The sequence below is a fragment of the Dendrobates tinctorius genome, unplaced genomic scaffold (assembly GCF_039654945.1).
Source record: "Dendrobates tinctorius isolate UK_male_01 unplaced genomic scaffold, ASM3965494v1 ptg000028l, whole genome shotgun sequence".
Classification (NCBI taxonomy): Eukaryota; Metazoa; Chordata; class Amphibia; order Anura; family Dendrobatidae; genus Dendrobates; species Dendrobates tinctorius.
This window is the reverse complement of record NW_027361696.1, coordinates 93,518,397-93,534,267: the sequence shown is the minus strand read 5'-3', so window position 1 is coordinate 93,534,267 and position 15,871 is coordinate 93,518,397. Positions and strand designations below refer to the sequence as shown.

General features: G+C 45.7%; 1 protein-coding gene across 4 annotated transcripts in view; it reads right to left on the bottom strand.

The window, feature by feature from the left end:
* The window catches only part of CACNG8 (calcium voltage-gated channel auxiliary subunit gamma 8), a 182,481-nt gene that overhangs the window by 56,791 nt on the left and 109,819 nt on the right, over positions 1-15,871 (bottom strand). The window contains exon 1 of one of the 4 annotated variants that reach the window (XM_073571173.1): positions 8,069-8,291. The exons of 2 other annotated variants lie outside the window; for them this stretch is intronic. The gene's annotated coding sequence lies outside the window, so the exon portion shown is untranslated. Of the gene's footprint in view, positions 1-8,068; positions 8,292-15,871 lie in introns of those variants that run through there. One more of the 4 variants, XM_073571176.1, reaches the window with a different exon arrangement.

Here is a 15,871-nt window from a genome sequence, read left to right as displayed (position 1 = left end):
TTACGTGTCCATCACTGCGCACTGGGTTAATGTGGTGGATGCAGGGTCCACAGGGGACAGCGGTGGTGGGACAGTGCTGCCTAGCCCACGGTATAGGAAACAGTTGGCTGTAGGCGTTCGACCCTCCTCCTCCTCCAGAAGCGAAAGCTCGTCCACAGAGCGCAGTCGTACGAGCACTCCATCTGCAGCTGCCACTGTTGCACACGATGTGTCCCCCTATCGAGCAGCTAGTGGAAAGCGTCAGGCTGTGTTGCAGATGATGTGTTTGGGCAACAGACACACCGCCGAGGTGCTGGCCGAGTACTTGAAGCGACAAACTGAGTCATGGCTGGGCAGTGTACATCTTGAGGCAGGCAAGGTAGTTAGTGATAACGGCCGTAATTTTGTGGCAGCCATAGCCCTTTCAAAACTCAGCCACATACCTTGCTTGGCTCACACCTTGAACCTGGTTGTGCAGTGCTTCCTCAAAAATTATCCGGAGTTAACAGCCCTGCTCCAGAAGGTGCGAAGACTGTGCGCGCACATCCGCCGGTCGCCTGTACACTCCGTTCGTATGCAGAAGCTGCAGCGATTGCTCCACCTTCCCAACCACCACCTCATTATCGACATTGCAACAAGGTGGAACTCCACCCTGCACATGGTGGAGCGGCTGTGCGAGCAGAGGCAGGCCATAATGCATTTGTGGGAGGATACACGGCCAGGCACTTTGAGAGCAGACATGGAGTTGACAGGCGTGCAGTGGTCGAAGCTGAAAGACCTCTGTAAAGTCCTTCAGTGTTTTGAGGAATGCACACGGCTGGTAAGCGCAGACGACGCCATCCTAAGCATGAGCATCCCACTTATGCGTCTGCTCATGCAAACTTTGACGCACCTTAAGGAGCAGGCGTCTGCAGCCAATGTTGATGAGGAGGAAGAGGAGGAGGGAATCCTTGATGACATTCAGCCATTGTCTGCTCAGGGACCTCTCCTGGACGAGGTGGAGGAAGAAGAGGAGGAGGAGGATGATGATGGGGATGATTACTTAGGGGAGGAGGATGCATCTTGTGGGGCAAGTGAAAATGTTGGCGTGGCAAGGTCTGGTACAGGGTTTGTGCGTGACTGGAGGGACGTGGATTTGCCAGAAAGTGCTCCTCCACCCAGCACTCACAGTGCATCATTGACACCGGGAACATTGGCCCACATGTCAGATTATGCCTTGCAGATCCTAAAAAGGGACCCCCGCATTGCCAAAATGATGAACGATGACGACTACTGGTTGGCCAGCATCCTGGATCCACACTATACAGGCAAATTACAAAACATCATGCCACAGGAGAACCTTGACCTAATATTGGCTAATAAACAAGCAACTCTGGTAAATCGGTTGCTTGAGGCATTCCCAGCACACAGCAGCGGTGATGGTTCTCACACGAGCCGTACGGGCCGGGGGCAGCTTGGCAGAGGTGTTCGTGGTGCACACAGCAGAAGTGGCGTTGGAGACAGGGGTTTCATGACAATGTTGTGGACTGATTTTTCAAATACCGCTCACACAACTGGTAATACTGCATCGATGGAAAGTGACAGGAGACAGCAGTTGTCAACTATGGTTACAAACTACTTTTCCTCCCATATCGATGTTCTTCCACACAGGTCATTCCCCTTTGACTATTGGGCCGCTAAACTGGACACCTGGCCTGAACTGGCCCAATATGCCTTACAGGAGCTCGCTTGCCCAGCTGCAAGTGTGCTATCGGAAAGAGTCTTCAGTGCAGCTGGATCAATCCTGACAGAAAAAAGGACCCGTCTGTCAACCCAAAATGTGGATGATCTAACCTTCATTAAAATGAACCATGCATGGGTTTCCAAGGATTTTGTCCCACCTTCCCCTGATGACACATAGGGTGACAGAAAAATGGCTTGCTTTGGTCCACCTCTTCCTGGGACTTCACCTATTTCGCCTTTTGCATCAGCTGAATGTCCAACATCAACATATGCCACTTTTTAAAACTCCCTAACTGTGCTGCCTCCCCCCCATGGCCGGGGTCACCACCTAGCGCACGACACCATGCGAGTGCCGTTGCCCTGGACAGGTGGGTAGGTCGACTCTTGGGCGCGGGCACTGGCACAGGGTCCCTCATAGTGCAATCAAGTGTCTCTGACGGTGGTGGTGCACACCGGCCGTCAGACACACCGCTGTACTATGAGGGGCCCAGTACCAGTACCGACGCCCACGAGTGGGCCCCCCTTGCTTGGGCAGGGCCCCAGCATTTGCAATCTTTACCTCTCCCTGCTCCTCCGCTGTGTAATCTGGGCCGTCAAATCCATACTGTGCCTGACACCGTCTGAGCCTGCCTCCTGATGTATAGACATATATTTTGAATGTGTACGCTATCCATACATGTTATCTGGGGATACGGTACCCCTTCTAACCTTTGTGCAATCACGTGCAATCCCTACTGGGCCTAACACCGTCTGAGCCTGCCTCCTGAGACATATATTTTGAATGTGTACGCTATCCATACATGTTATCCGGGGAAACGGTACCCTTTCTAACCTTTGTGCAATCACATGCAATCCATACTGGGCCTAACACCGTCTGAGCCTGCCTTCTGATGTATAGACATATATTTTGAATGTGTACGCTATCCATACATGTTATCTGGGGATACGGTACCCTTTCTAACCTTTGTGCAATCACGTGCAATCCATACTGGGCCTAACACCGTCTGAGCCTGCCTCCTGAGACATATATTTTGAATGTGTACGCTATCCATACATGTTATCTGGGGATACGGTACCCTTTCTAACCTTTGTGCAATCACGTGCAATCCATACTGGGCCTAACACCGTCTGAGCCTGCCTCCTGAGACATATATTTTGAATGTGTACGCTATCCATACATGTTATCTGGGGATACGGTACCCTTTCTAACCTTTGTGCAATCCATACTGGGCCTAACACCGTCTGAGCCTGCCTCCTGAGACATATATTTTGAATGTGTACGCTATCCATACATGTTATCCGGGGAAACGGTACCCTTTAAAACCTTTGTGCAATCATGTGCAATCCATACTGGGCCTAACACCGTCTGAGCCTGCCTCCTGATGTATAGACATATATTTTGAATGTGTACGCTATCCATACATGTTATCTGGGGATACGGTACCCTTTCTAACCTTTGTGCAATCACGTGCAATCCATACTGGGCCTAACACCGTCTGAGCCTGCCTCCTGAGACATATATTTTGAATGTGTACGCTATCCATACATGTTATCTGGGGATACGGTACCCTTTCTAACCTTTGTGCAATCACGTGCAATCCATACTGGGCCTAACACCGTCTGAGCCTGCCTTCTGAGACATATATTTTGAATGTGTACGCTATCCATACATGTTATCCGGGGAAACGGTACCCTTTCTAACCTTTGTGCAATCACGTGCAATCCATACTGGGCCTAACACCGTCTGAGCCTGCCTCCTGAGACATATATTTTGAATGTGTACGCTATCCATACATGTTATCCGGGGATACGGTACCCTTTCTCACCTTTGTGCAATCACGTGTAATCCATACTGGGCGTGAGAACGGCTGGCGAGCTGTTAAGCAAGCTACAGCACCTGTGGTTTGCACACGTATGTTTTTCATTTTTTCAGGAATGACGGTTAGGCCTAATTCCGGAACTGCGGTTGACCTGCACTTACTGGTAAATCATTGTTCGCGGGTAATAATTGTAATCAGTGATCCCCATCACTAACGTTGTTCAGCGGGTTATCTGCACCTGTAAGCGACAAACGCTGGCCTTTTCAGTGTAGCGCACATGCAGCCACGGACATGTAAGGGCATGACACACCAGTTATTGGCCAATCTCATGTGCCAGAGCCTCACGTGTCCCTCTAGTAAGCCGGACTCGGACCGCGGGGCATGACGGAGTCTCGTTCGTTAACGGAATTAAGCTTGCAATGTGTGCATCTGTTCTATAGCTGGCATGGTTGAGGTTTCCCAGGTGGAGTCGAATTTAACCGTAGGCTCCACTCCTGGTGGTGCCCTTCTGGACATTCCTTTAAGGTTCAGCTTTGCAACCATACTGCCCACGTAAAACAAACACTTTGCCTTCATGAACGCTGTTTGGAGGGTCATGACTCGTGGGAATAACGCCGCCCAATCAGTTAACCTGCTAGAGAGATCCTTCGTTGCTCCCAAGCATGACATCACACTCCCTAGGAAGAAGGTAATGCCACTGTGGCGACCGTACTCCTGGGGGCGACACAAGTGCACTGATGCCCAGCCACTGCTCGATGAATCTGCTGGTACATTGTCCCAGACCACTACATTCCCCTCGCACGCTACCCGGCCTGAATCTGACCCTGATGAAACTCAGGTTACCCTTCCCATATACGGTTCCATCTTACACGGTGACAAAGAGGAAGCTGCAGATGAAAGTGCAGGTTCGGCCCACCCGCCATCAGACACACCACCGTACTATCAGGGGCCCTGTGCCAGTGCCGTCGCCAACGAGTGGGCCCCCCCTGCTTGCCCAGGATCACAGCACTTGCAAAGTTGAAATACTGTGCAGTGAGATGGAAGATGGGGACGACGAGGAGTCTAGACTAGTACAGGGATTCCCTAGCGAGGAGACTTATTTGATTGTTTTCAATGTTGGGACAGCAATTTTTGGGGAGCACTATACTCTGGAGAATGATAGATGGGGCCCACCATACACTGGAACATTCCAAAGGTGGACATCAGACACTGGAGCAGCATTTACAGGGCCCATTATACACTAGAGCATTAGAAATGGGGCCCATTATGTTTGGAGCATTATTTGGGCCCATAAGACAGTGGAGCTTCATCCATGGGGACCAACATATACTGTAGCATTATGTGGAGCTCATCATATACTGTTTCAAACATTATATGGGACCAATGATTCTGTATGGAGAAATAGATGGGCCTCGTCATGAGATGTAAAAAGTGAGGTATTTTTCATTGTACTATACCGCTATTTCTCTGCCGTATCGGAGCATGATGAATTGTGGTATGTGTTAAAGGGGCGCTCTTTCTCCCAGGGCACATGAAAACCTGCAGCCAGCCCCCCCCCCCCACAACTTTAGCCAAATAACCCCCATTTTTCAGTGCGTAACTTGTATTATGAAGTTAATTAAGGTTGACAAGCTTAAGTAAGAAGAATTGATGCTTTTGGCATTCAAATGGGCACTGTAGGTGTGTTTCCTGTCCTCCTCTCACTGCCGACTTTTATTCCCCATTGACTTACATTGGGTTTCGTGTTTCGGGACGACCCCGACTTTTCCCTATAATCGGACAATCTTGCTCGACCCGACTTTTGGAAAAGTCGGGTTTCACGAAACGAAACGCGACCCTAAAAAACCAAAAGTCGCTCAACTCTACTAATAAGCATTGCAAATGAAAAAAAGAGATAACACTCCATTTTGACCCGTTTGTTCTACAACCCTCTGCTGTGAACTGGTAATTGTAGTAGGTTATCTGATGGAAAGCGAACATGGAGTGTGTACACAGAGGAAACAACAGGCTGTGTTGTGGAACTTTAAGGATATTGCGTCACTGATTTTGCTATTGCATCACCGATTTTGTGACACAACAGCGACCTCGCCAGCGATCTCATTACGTGTGACACTTAGCAGCGACCAGGCCCCCCGCTGGATATCGCTGATCGTGCTCGAATGTCCGGGACCATTTTTTGATCACTGGTGTCCCGCTGGCCAGCGCTCATCGCTGTGATTGACACCGATGAGCGACCTTGTTAGCGACTCAGAAATCAGGGACGCAGGTGGGAGTTGTCAGAATCGCTGCTGTGTGACAAGGTCTCAACGACCACCGAGTTCGTTATACGGATCGCTGGATCGTTGCTGCATCGATGGGTAAATCTGACTGTTTGACAGCTTACTAGCGACCATTTAGCGATGCACCAGCGATCCTTACCAGGTCGTATCGTTGTCGGGATCGCTGGTGTGTCGCTAAGTGTAACGGTACCCTTACTCTCCTGTGTAAATAAGTCTTCCTTCCTAGCTTTAAAGCAACACAGGCTTCACTTTGTGGTCTGCACATCAGCCCAGAATTAATAATGGCCAGATGGATAACATTGCATATGCCATGTCACATATCTGTAGAAAGCGAAAATCATGATCAGAAATATAGCATTAAGATATCCCGCCTGGGACCTCCAGGTGGGCAGATATCCTTAAATTGGGGGATCACTTAATTTTTGATACCTGAGCCACATCTCATTTGTATAATCCCCATCTGATGCCATAAGGGGATTGACTCATACCTCGTAATAGCAGTTACTGACATTGGACCATTGTTCCATAGTGGGAGATACAACTCCCTGTGAGATTGCACTATTTCCTAATTGGAGAACAAGATCTCAGCCATTCCTTTGACAACAGGTCCAGTAATTTTCTTTTGTTTATCCCTCTTATTATTTGTGATTGTATATACTGTATTGGCTTGTCCCCTTTGTAAAATCTCTCGCATATTGTTATAGTCACTGCAAAATTGTTGGATTAAATATATAAAATTTAATAGCTTTGCTCTTCTTGCTCTATAAACTGCACCCTTGAAGCCTCGTGAGGCCAAATTTTATGACTAACGAACGTCCAATCAGCCTGTAATAAATGAATGGTGGTGGTCGCAAGCTTTTCTTGGTTTATTGCGGAGCTTGGCAGTGACCTTACTGAAGTATATATACATATTCATGTACTGGAATTGGATGTGTATATACTATACATCCACAGGGAAGTGCCCAATAACTAGACTAGTAGCAAATGCAGCTGTGGCCTCGCCCATCAATCATCTGTCAATTGTGTGATTGCCCTGAGAATTAAGGCCCCGTCACACATAGCGATCTCGCTAGCGAGATCGCTGCTGTCACGAGTTCTGTGTGTGACAGCGATCAGCGACCGGCCCCCCTGCCGGTATCACTGATCGCTCTTGGCAACCTCTGGACATTTCTTCCATCGCTGGTCTCCCGCTGGCCAGCATGCATCTCTGCGTGTGACAGGCGGGAGACCAGCGATCAGCTGGTAACTAAGGTACACATTGGGTATTCAAGGGACGTGCGTCCCTTAGAAACCCGATGTGTACGTTAGTTACCAGCGCGCTGATGCAGGGAGCTGGTAACTAATGTACACATCGGGTATCTAAGGGACGCACGTCCCTTAGATACCCGATGTGTACCTTAGTTATCAGCTCCCTGCATCAGCGCGCTGGTAACTAACGTACAGAGCGACGCCACACGCTCGGCGTCGCTGTGTTGATCGCTGGTCAAGCTGTCTGTTTGACAGCTCACCAGCGATCATGTAGCGACTCACCAGCGATCCTGACTCGTTGATATCATTGTCGGGATCACTGGTGAGTCGCTATGTGTGACTCCAGCTTTAGAAGCAGAGAAGTGCTGTTCGTGATACCGTCCATCATGACAGAGCCCAGTGGTATATTACAGCCAATTCCAGCTAATATTGGAATGGGGACAGCTCCTGCGCCTATGCCATAGTTGCATCTTAGGCCTCTTTCACACATCAGGTTTTCGCCGTCAGGCGCGATCCGGCGGTTTTGACAGAAACCGGATCCGGCGAAATGCAATGCCGGATCCGGTTTCCCCCCCATTGACTTGCATTTGCGCCGGATAGTGCTGGATGGCCATGCGTTTCATCCGGTTTTCGCCGGATCCGGCAATGTGTCGCAATGTGTCGCAATCCGGCGTCTGGAAAAAACGTCTACTGTAACGTTTTTTGTCTCCGGCGAAAAAGCCAGACACGCCGGATCCGGCGCGTCCGGCTTTTTCACACAATGAAAGCCTATGAGCGCCGCAATGCCCCGGATCCGGCGAAAGCCTGATCCGGCGGCCGGATCCGGTTTTTTGGTCTGAGCATGCTCAGTAGCTCTGCCCACAAGACATATATAAAAGCAAGACAGTGGGACCCACAGCCACACCCAACATGCCACCCAAGACAGCAACCAATACAAAAAGGGTGGGGGAACAAGAGGTGCAATAGTGCCCTATCACTAGTGACACTACGATGTGAGTGGTGTAATGCAGTTCCACTCACCTATTCCGGTTGTGTGACCCACAACTGGCTTGAAGACATAACACAGTATCAGCTGCTGCAGGACCTCCACCGACCACTCCAAAGTGGAAAAACTGCCAGAGAATATGGGAAGCAAGATGTGCCACAGTCCGCGCTGCTGAATCCACAAAATCACCTGGGATGCAAGATGTAGTAACAAAGTACTGCTTTATTCCTTCCTACGCATTTCGGCTCCCTTCCTGGCACCTTCCTCAGGGATATTACACCAGCCATAGGAGCAGGGAATTTATAGCCCCTTCCATTAGCAATTATGGGTGTGTTCTGTTTACATATGATGTCATAATGGTCATCACTGGGGGAGGGGCCAGCATTTTTGGCACAATTTCACACAAATAACATAATAAAACAAGAAAATCCTTCAAAATACTTGCTAAAATGTACATAAAAATCCTACCAGTAAAATGATATAAAGACCTTCATAAAAATTGCAGCGGAAACATTGCCAAAGTATCCAGACTGTCAATGCAAAAACAAAAAAATTTTTTTTAAAAAATATTATCTCCCGACTTTCAGGGTAGTAGAACCCATGTGTTTACTGGTTTCATTTTTTTCTCTTGTGACTTATGTTGAGCGCCACCGTTCTGCTGGTATCAGTGCCTTAGGAACATAGGTTCTATGAACTATTTTGTCACAAAACTATCCTGTTAAATATGTGATACTATGGTTTGTTAAAAAATTATTATAAAAAATTGCAATGAACAATTTTCTTTATTTTTGTTTTGTAGGAGGGAATCAAGGAGCGATGCCACTATTAAATAAAATGGATTATTTCTAAAATTAACTGCTTTTAAAAAACTTATTTTTATTTTCATTTTTATTTTTATTATTTATTATCAATAAAGAATTATCTAAAAATTACTATTATATAATCGTATTATTAAAAATGGCCTGAAGAAAGTATCTATCATCTTCCGTATAGTTATGGTCACTATTTTATATATTAATTGTGGTGGTGTCACCCATGAAACGTGTGTCTTTTGGTCTAGCACACCTGGGTTCAAGTCACAGGTCTCCATGCAGGCATAAATGACATTGTCTTTTGTAATATCAGGAAAAATTATAAATTGTTATGAGCTTATGCATATTAAATTAGGGAATTGTGAAATTCTAGATAGGATACCAACTTTGATATATATTTAAACAAAATAAATGTGTCATTAGGTGTATGTGAGACATTAAGTGTTTAGATATACCCGTGCGATCAAAAAAGTAGTCAGATGAAAAAATAAATAAAATGAAAAAAGATAGAATGAAAAAATAAAGTGAGGTTTGCTTAAGTGTGTGACATAAGGATGCAGGAATTCCTCCTACTATGGTGCGCCTTTCTTACCCACTCAGGATGTGACCAAGAGAGGGGGGGGGGGTTGGGGGATTATAATTTATATTAGTTCTGAAATTATGTTTAGCCCTCTCGGTTTTAATGTGTCCAGTTTAAACATCCAATATTTTTCACGTTTTTTGAGCAGCTCGAATCTGTTGGGTATATTCACTGCTATATGATCGATCGGGGTTATCTTGATTGCTGTTGCATCTCTGTTATGATACGTGTCATAATGGAATGACACTCCATGTGCTCTATACCCACTCTTTATATTTGAACGATGTTTGTTTAGCCGCTCATGAAGTGGTCTGATAGTTCTGCCAACATACTGCATGCCACATGGACACTCAAGCAGGTAAATTACAAACTCTGTAGAGCAATTCATGTCATGTTTAATGGTAAAGGATTCATTCGTTGATGCGGATTTAAAGCTGCTTGTCTGTTGGATGCTCCGACAACAAAGGCATCTATTTTTTCTACATTTTGATGTCTTTTTCTGCAGTACTTTGGCATAATTTGTGGTTGTCTTCTGTTTGAGCCTACTAGGAGCTATTATCCCTTTAATGTTTGGCGCCCTGCGGAAAGTAATTCCTGGTCTATCAGGTACAATGGATTTTAATATTGGATCACTTAGAAGTAAGTGCCAGTGTCTATGAAGGCATTTTTTGATTGACTTGTGACAATTATTATAAGTCGTTATAAAATTAAATGCTTTATTCTTCTCTGTCCCTTTTCTGTCTTTCTGTATAAGGAGGGTTTCTTGCGGGATTTCTCCACTGTGCTTTTGTGTGCTGGATATCAATTTTTTTGGGTATCCTTTCTCTAGGAATCTTTTTCTGAGTATTTCAGATTGAGAAGCGTAGTCATCCTTGGAAGTGCAATTCTTCTTAATCCTTCTAAATTGATTGGCCGGTATATTACGCAGCCATTTTGTGTAATGTCCACTCCTGAAGTCAATATATGAATTCCTGTCCGTAGGCTTAAAGTATGTTTTTGTATGTATCCTTGTGCCATCAGAGAAAATTGTTAGGTCCAGGAAATTGATGCTTTCTTCATGTATTGTTCGTTCAAAATTTATCCCCCAGTGGTTATTAATGATGTCACTGAAAAATCCCCCAACCCCCCCCCCCTCTCTTGGTCACATCCTGAGTGGGTAAGAAAGGCGCACCATAGTAGGAGGAATTCCTGCATCCTTATGTCACACACTTAAGCAAACCTCACTTTATTTTTTCATTCTATCTTTTTTCATTTTATTTATTTTTTCATCTGACTACTTTTTTGATCGCACGGGTATATCTAAACACTTAATGTCTCACATACACCTAATGACACATTTATTTTGTTTAAATATATATCAAAGTTGGTATCCTATCTAGAATTTCACAATTCCCTAATTTAATATGCATAAGCTCATAACAATTTATAATTTTTCCTGATATTACAAAAGACAATGTCATTTATGCCTGCATGGAGACCTGTGACTTGAACCCAGGTGTGCTAGACCAAAAGACACACGTTTCATGGGTGACACCACCACAATTAATATATAAAATAGTGACCATAACTATACGGAAGATGATAGATACTTTCTTCAGGCCATTTTTAATAATACGATTATATAATAGTAATTTTTAGATAATTCTTTATTGATAATAAATAATAAAAATAAAAATGAAAATAAAAATAAGTTTTTTAAAAGCAGTTAATTTTAGAAATAATCCATTTTATTTAATAGTGGCATCGCTCCTTGATTCCCTCCTACAAAACAAAAATAAAGAAAATTGTTCATTGCAATTTTTTATAATAATTTTTTAACAAACCATAGTATCACATATTTAACAGGATAGTTTTGTGACAAAATAGTTCATAGAACCTATGTTCCTAAGGCACTGATACCAGCAGAACGGTGGCGCTCAACATAAGTCACAAGAGAAAAAAATGAAACCAGTAAACACATGGGTTCTACTACCCTGAAAGTCGGGAGATAATATTTTTTAAAAAAAATTTTTTTTGTTTTTGCATTGACAGTCTGGATACTTTGGCAATGTTTCCGCTGCAATTTTTATGAAGGTCTTTATATCATTTTACTGGTAGGATTTTTATGTACATTTTAGCAAGTATTTTGAAGGATTTTCTTGTTTTATTATGTTATTTGTGTGAAATTGTGCCAAAAATGCTGGCCCCTCCCCCAGTGATGACCATTATGACATCATATGTAAACAGAACACACCCATAATTGCTAATGGAAGGGGCTATAAATTCCCTGCTCCTATGGCTGGTGTAATATCCCTGAGGAAGGTGCCAGGAAGGGCGCCGAAATGCGTAGGAAGGAATAAAGCAGTACTTTGTTACTACATCTTGCATCCCAGGTGATTTTGTGGATTCAGCAGCGCGGACTGTGGCACATCTTGCTTCCCATATTCTAAGACAGCAACCAGGCGCAGGAGAAGGCAGGAGACATCTGCAGCAGCACCATCAGCACCACCCCAATTGGAGCAGCATGCTGAACAACGGGAGGGGGTCCAGCAGCAGATGAGAGACGGTAATTATCAAATCACCCATTCCTCCAAACTAGGGCTATTGAATATCAAAATATTCATTGGCCCTTTGTTTCTCTTTATTCAACAGCCGCCCAATAGATGCAGCAGCAGCAATGGCAGCAGCTGGAACACCACCCACAGGCATGGAGTGTGGCCACCAGGAAGACAGCACATCATCTTCTGGGAGCCCTCCCTCGCATCGTCAGCGTTTGACGGTAAGTTTTTATTTCCAAAATCCATCTTCTTTGTAATATATGTCTATTCATGGCCTTTTATTTCAAAACAGGAATCACAAGATGAAGAGGAGCTCCCAGAAGAAGGAAGGGGTGGACAGACACCTGGAGTGGGCTCACAATTGGTAAGTTTTTTGCATCAAACGCAGAAACACAACATCACACTACACACAACACATAGAAAACAATGTTCTGCAGACCACACACAGCAAACAAATGCCTACATCCAAAGACATAACTTTTTTTGTTTTCTTCTCTAGTCTTCCCAATCTGGTGCTTGGCCAAGAGGTCCTCGCAGTGCCTCCCAGGGTCGTCGGCGACAGCAACGCGGCGGTCACCAGCGTGTAAGTATAAATATTTTTGCTTTGTTTTTTTGCACTTTTTATTTCATTTCTTTTGTGGAGGCTAATTATGTTATTTTTGTCTTTTTCTTTAACAGCCTTCACAGCGTGCTCCCGACTCTGACGTTGAGGATGGAGGGATTGATGTGGACCGCCTCATCGATCTCGTCAGAGAAAGGGAGCCGCTCTGGAATATGGCTGACCGCCGCCACGCTGACCTGATCGTTACCCGACGACTCTGGGAGGAAATCTGTTCGCTCCTTGTGGGCCGCTGGGAGGACCTCGATGTTCGGGCCCAGATTACAGAGCGTAAGTATATACAGTACCGGTTGCTTGATTTAAACCAGTGTTTCCTGAACTCCAGTCCTCGTGGTCCCCACGGATCATGTGTTCAGGATTTCTATTTACTATGGAAATCCTGAAAACATGACCCCTGGGGACCATGAGGACTGGAGTTTGGGAAACACTGATGTTGTATACTAACCACTCCTTTCTCGTTTCAGGGAACAGAATTGTGAATCGGTGGCGGTCTGTGAGGGATCGTTTCAAGAAGGAGTTCAATAAAGAGATGCGGGCCCCGAGTGGATCTGGAGGACGCAGGAGCAAGTACAAGTACGCAGAAGCCCTGTCGTTCCTCCGGGAAACAATGGTCACCGGAAGGTAAATATTACACACCACATGTGAAAAAAAATGTTAGATGTAAATTTTTTTTTCAGCCAGGGCCATACCATGTCAGTATTTTAATTGTTTTTTTTTTCTCTTTATTCCACAGCACGGTGAGCAGCACTCGGGAGCCGGCACGATTGGACCCTTCTGAGGCGATCCCTGAGGAGACCGGCACCGAGGGACACTTCGACCGCCCCGGTACATCTGCACCTTCCCAGCCTTCCCACACATTCGACCCATCTGTCCCATCCACCAGCACAGGAGCATCGTGGCCGCCTACATTACATGAAGCTGCTGGTGAGGAGATCGCTTTCCCTTTACCCCACCCTTCTGCCCCTGCCACCTCTAGTACACCTGCGGGTACTGGGCGGCAGCGGCAGAGGGGTCAGGAAAAGACTTATGCGCCAGAGTTCTTGCATCTGAATGCATCTTTCCAGAACTGTCTAAAAGTCTTGTCAGAGCAAATCTCCGCAGGCTATCAGCAGATCAACTCCAGCATTCTGGAGGTGAAGACACTTCTGCAAACCATGCATTCAGAAGCAAGATCTTCGCCAAACCACACCTTTTTCAGGTCTGTTGTGGAGCGCATGGAAACGCTCTCTCCTGCCCAGCAGATGCATGTAATGCATTCATGCCACGCTGCTCTCCAGCAAGTTACCTCCCAACCTCCTCCTCCTCCCACCACAGTAGTTCCTCCACCTGCACCCCCTCCAGCCACTTTCCATCCTCCCCCTCCTATTACATCTACACCCCCTCCAGCCACTTTCCATCCTCCCCCTCCTATTACATCTACACCCCCTCCAGCCACTTTCCATCCTCCCCCTCCTATTACATACCATCCACCTCCAGCCACTTTCCATCCTCCACCTCCCCAGCACCAGCAACCTCCCCAGCACCAGCAACCTCCCCAGCACCAGCAACCTCCCCAGTACCAGACATCTCCCCACTTCCAGCAACCTGCCCCGTACCAGACATCTCCCCACTTCCAGCAACCTGCCCCGTACCAGACATCTCCCCACTTCCAGCAACCTGCCCCGTACCAGACATCTCCCCACTTCCAGCAACCTGCCCCGTACCAGACATCTCCCCACTTCCAGCAACCTGCCCCGTACCAAACTCCTTCCCCATACAACTTGCCATCAACATCATCTGCTCCTACAGTCTCTGCCCAACCCTCCACTCCACCACACACCACCTCTTCTGCTTCCCACATGTCCACCCATTCTGTAGTTTTTTCCACACCTTCACCTCTAACTGTTCCTTCCCCACCACGATCCCAGTCCTCTCTCCACACTCCCAGTGTCGAAGTGTCCCGCAGCCCCTACAGCAGTATTTCCACCACACACTACACTGAATTATAATGTGTGTATTTAAATAAAAATGACCAGTTTTATGGTTTCAGTTTTATAGTTTCAAATTTTTATTAAACATGTTTATTAAAATTTTAAAAAAGTTTACTAAAAAAAACATTTTTCAATAAAAGTTAAATTATTTTACACTGGTTGTCTGTCATTTCTTTCTGCGGCGAAAAAGGTTAAATACAGGGTATTTAAAAGGTGAAATGGTATTCAAAACTAGGTATATAACTGTGGGTAAATTTTAGCTTTTTGCCACAGTTGTGTTCCTGGTTGTGTTTGAAGCAAAGTATTTCACCTAAAAAGTTGTGTTTATTGTTGGTGATTTCCTAACAATGTACACAACTTTTGTTAAAAGGTGAAATACTTTGCATAAAACACAACCAGGTACACACCTGTGGCCTAAAGCTAAAAATAGAGACCATGACAAGATAGCCAACTTTGGTTGGCAAAGGTATATACTGTTGGTACAGAAGGTACACAAGTTTGGTTAGGGCACAAATCTTTCACACTCTGTCATCCTGCCAGTGTACTCTGCCTTGAGGTGACATAAAGTATAGTGCAAAATTGTCCCTCATTACTGAAACCGTCACAGAACTTCTAGTGGTAATGTCATGGTAATCTTGCAAGGTGGTTTCTTCAGAGGTGTCCTCAATGGAAATGGGTTCCTTGCAGATAACAAAATTGTGGAGTACCACGCACGCTTTGATCACCTCGTCCACAGTTTCTGTCTTGAGGTTGATCGCAGTCAATAGGACCCGCCATTTGGCTGTCAGAATACCAAAGGTACATTCAACCATTCTTCTTGCTCTTGTGAGGCGGTAATTAAAAATGCGTTTTGGTCTTGTCAATCCTCTGCTAGAGTACGGTTTCAAAAGGTGTTCTGACAGCTGGAAGGCTTCATCCCCTACACAGACAAATGGCATAGGTGGACCAGATGTTTGCGGCAGCGGTCTAGGTGGTGGGAACTGGAAGGTGTTTCCATACAGTTTACGCCCCATGGCAGACAGTTTGAAAACTTGAGAGTCATTGGAGCGGCCATAGGCCCCAATATCAACCGCAATAAATTTGTATTCCGCGTCAGCGATGGCCATGAGGACAATTGAAAAATATTTCTTGTAATTGAAATATTCCGATCCCGATCCAGCTGGCTTTACAATGCGGATATGTTTCCCGTCCACAGCGCCCAAGCAGTTTGGAAACTGACATATCTGTTGAAACTTGTCAGCAATTTCAATCCACCTCTCTGTTGTGGGCTCTGGTAAAAACTCTTCAGCTAAGGAGTCCCACAGTGCACGGCATGTGTAC